Genomic DNA, 4,056 nt, shown 5'->3' on the forward strand with positions numbered 1-4,056 from the left:
GCGGGTGGATCACCTGTGCTCAGAGGTTCAAGACCAGCTGAAGACCCACCTGAGGCAGAGTGAGCCAGAGTGAGACCCCCGTCTCTACAACAACAACCAGACAGCTGGACCTTGTGATCCCAGCTACATGGGGGGCAAGAGAACACTACAGGAGGAAGAAGTAATAAAAAAAAATTAAAAAAAAACTTCAAAGTAATAAGTTGAAATTAAAAAAATTTTAAAAAAAGATAGAAAAACTAGCTGGGAGTTATGGCTGGTGCCTAAAGTCCCAACTACTTGGGAGGCTGAGGCAGGAGGATTGCTTGAGCACAGGAGTTTGAGATTGCTGTGAGCTATGAAGTCATAACACTCTAGCCTGGGGCAACAAAGTGAGACTCTGTTTTAAAAAATAAAAAATAAGGCTTGGCGCCCATATCTCAGTGACTAGGGCGCTGGCCACATACACTGAGGCTGGCAGGTTCGAACCTGGCCCAGGCTGCTAAACAACAGTGATGACAACTGCAACCTAAAAATAGCCTGGCACCTGTAGTTCCAGCTATTTGGGAGGCTGAGGCAAGAGAATCGCTTAAATTCAAGAGTTTGAGGTTGCTGTGAGCTGTGATGCTACAGCACTCTACCGAAGGTGACATAAGGAGGCTCTGTCTTGAAAAGATAATAATAAAAATAAATTAAAAATAAATTAAATGTAGTGCATCTATATCATAAGATGACGTTCAGAATAAAAAGGAATGAACTATTGATACACACCACCACCTGGAATTCCTCTCTAGGGAATTACACTCAGTGAAAAAACTCAATCCAAAGATCAAACACTGTATGATTCCATTTAAATAACATGGAGATAAGAATATTAGAAATGGGGTGGAGTCTGTGGCTCAAAGGAGTAGGGTGTCGGCCCCATATACCAGAGGTGGTGGGTTCAAACTCAGCCCCAGCCAAAAACTGCAAAAAAAAGAAAAAAAAAAGAAAATTAGAAATGAAGAACAGATTAGTGATTGTTAGAGTTTAGGGATGGGGTGGCAGGGTAGATGTGGCTATAACGGGGTACAATAAAGGGAACACTGAAAGAGTTTTGTATCTAGACTGTAGTGGTGGTCATGCCAATCTACACAAAACCCAAATGAATGCATGGAAAGCTGGTAACATTCAGACAATCTCTGTATATTGTACCAATTTCAGTTTCCGAGTTTGATACAATCATTGTGCTGGAGGTTACCACTGGGAGAAACTGGGTGAAGGATACACAGGACTTTTCCTGTACTTTTTTTCAATTTGCTGCCAAAATAAAATTACAAAATAAAAAAGTTTTTAAAATATTAAAATATAAAGAGATTTTAAGTAAAAAAAAAAAATCCTGACTTACTAAGTTCCTTTGGTTTTAACCATGAAAAGTTGTTTGAGGTGTCTGGCTCCAGCTCTCAGCCATTGCAGTACATTGAGCTCCATAGAGACAGCGCTGGATCAAGTGAGAGCCGGACCAGCACTGGGAGACTGACTCTGTGCCTTGCTGAGGAAAAATAACTAAACATGGGCAAAGGAGATCCTAAGAAGCTCAGAAGCAAAGTGTCATCATGTGCATTCTTTGTGCAAGCTTGTCAGGAGAAACACAAGAAGAAGCACCCAGATGCTTCAGTCAACCTCTCAGAGTTTTCTAAGTGCTCCGAGAGGTGGAAGACCATGTCTGCTAAAGAGAAAGGAAAATGTGAAGATATGGCAAAGGCGGACAAGGCCTGTTGTGAAAGAGAAATGAAAACCTATATCCCTCCTAAAGGAGAAACAGGGCAGTGCCTGTGGCTCAAAGGAGTAGGGTGCTGGCCCCATATACCGGAGGTGGCGAGGTCAAGCCCAGCCCTGGCCAAAAACTGCAAAAATAAATGAATAAATAAATAAATGGAAAACAAAAAAGAAGTTCAAGGATCCCAATGCACCCAAGAGGCTTCCTTCGGCCTTTTTCTTGTTCTGTTCTGAGTATCGCCCAAAAATCAAAGGAGAACATCCCGGCCTATCCATTGGTGATGTTGCAAAGAAGCTGGGAGAGATGTGGAATAACACTGGACAATGCGGACGACAAGCAGCCTTATGAAAAGAAGGCTGCAAAGCTGAAGGAAAAATACAAAAAGGATATTGCTGCATACCGAGCTAAAGGAAAGCCTGATGCAGCGAAAAAGGGGGTCATCAAGGCTGAAAAAAGTAAGAAAAAGAAGGAAGAGGAGGAAGCTGAGGAAGCTGAAGAGGATGAAGAGGAGGAGGAAGATGAAGATAAAGATGAGTAAGTTGGTTGTAGCACAGTTTTTTTCTTGTCCATAAAACATTTAACCCCCCCAGTACACAACTCACTCCTTTTAAAGAAAAAAATTGAAATGTAAGGCTGTGTAAGATTTGTGTTTAAACTGTACAGTGTCTTTTTTTGTATAGTTAACACACTACCAAATGTGTCTTTAGATAGCCCTGTCCTGGTGGTATTTTCAATCGCCACTAACCTTGCCTGGTACAGTCTGGGGGTTGTACATTGGCATGGAAATTTAAAGCAGGTTTTTTTTTTTTTTGAGACAGAGCCTCAAGCTGTCCCCCTGGGTAGAGTGCCGTGGCATTACAGCTCACAGCAACCTCCAACTCCTGGGCTCAAGCGAGTCTCCTGCCTCTGCCTCCCAAGTTGCTGGGACCACAGGCACCTGCCACAACACCTGGCTATTTTTTGGTTGCAGCCGTCATTGTTGTTTGGCGGGTCCGGGCTGGGGATTCGAACCCGCCACCTTAGGTGTATGTGGCTGGCGCCTTACCCGGTTGAGCTATAGGCGCCGAGCCTAAAGCAGGTTCTTGTTGGTGCACAGCACAAATTAGTTATATATGGGGATGGTAGTTTTTTCATCTTCAGTTGTCTCTGCTGCAGCTTATATGAAATAATTGTTGTTCTATTAACTGAATACCACTCTGTAATTGCAAAAAAAAAAAAAAAATTGTAGCTGTTTTGTTGACATTCTGAATGCTTCTAAGTAAATACAATTTTTTTAATAAAAAAAAGAAAAGTTATTTGATTCTGCCAAGTGTGAGAAATTATAAATGAGGTGATTTAATGCCATCTCTTCAATCACTGCACAGATAACTGTAACTATTTAAGGATTTTTTAAAAAGGTACTTAATAATAGGTCAGTGTTTGTATTTCATTAAAATTCTGCCTTTGAAGTCAGTCTGACCCAGGTTTCAGTACCAGCTTTCCATCATTCTTTGGATAATGTATTATGATTTTAATTTCTTTGAGGTTCTATTTCCTCACAGGTAAAATGGGAATAATAATAGTATTTACATTTTAGGGGTAGCTGTGAGAATATAGGAGAACAATGCATGTAAGATGCATAGCACAGTTCTGGGAATACAAGTGCACAATAAAGGCTAGATACTAACTTTTTGCCTTCATTAAAAAGAAAGAAAGAAACTTTTTAGCAAACTAGAAATAGAAAGTTCTTTAACTTGTGAAAGGTTATATATATATATATATATATGTATGTATATGTATATATATATATTTTTCAGACAGAGTCTAACACTGTCACCCTGGATAGTGTACCCTGGTGTCATAGCTCATAGCACCCTCAAACCCTTGGACTCAAGCAATCCTCTTGCCTCAGTCTCCCAAGTAGCTGGTACTCTAGGTGCCTGCCATAATGCTGGGCTAATTTATCTATTTTTTCAGTAGAGATGGGGTCTAGCTCTTGCTCAGGCTGGTCTGGAACTTCTGAGTTCAAGCAATCTACCTGCCTTGGCCTCCCAAAATTCTAGGATTATTGGAGTGAGCCAATACACCCAGCCTAAAGATTACATATTTTTTAAATTATAGTAAATATTATTTTAAAAATGAAGAAACTTTAGATTTATTCTCTTTAAGATTAGTAACAAGACCACAATTTCTATCTATTATTATTACCATGGAACATATTATTGTCAGCCTGGCCAATTAAGAAAAAAAAATAATTAATTAAAAATGTAAGGACTGGAGCCAGGCAAGGTGGAACATGCCTATAATCCCAACTACTTGGGAAGCTGAGGTAGGAGAATCAC

The 4,056-nt window shown here is 40.2% G+C and overlaps 1 pseudogene; it reads left to right on the forward strand.

The window, feature by feature from the left end:
* Positions 1-1,527: 1,527 nt before the first annotated feature.
* Positions 1,528-2,273, forward strand: LOC100956446 (annotated as a pseudogene).
* The last annotated feature ends 1,783 nt before the right edge of the window (positions 2,274-4,056 follow it).

Source organism: Otolemur garnettii, unplaced genomic scaffold (genome assembly GCF_000181295.1).
Source record: "Otolemur garnettii isolate 467f Iridium unplaced genomic scaffold, OtoGar3 scaffold00230, whole genome shotgun sequence".
Classification (NCBI taxonomy): Eukaryota; Metazoa; Chordata; class Mammalia; order Primates; family Galagidae; genus Otolemur; species Otolemur garnettii.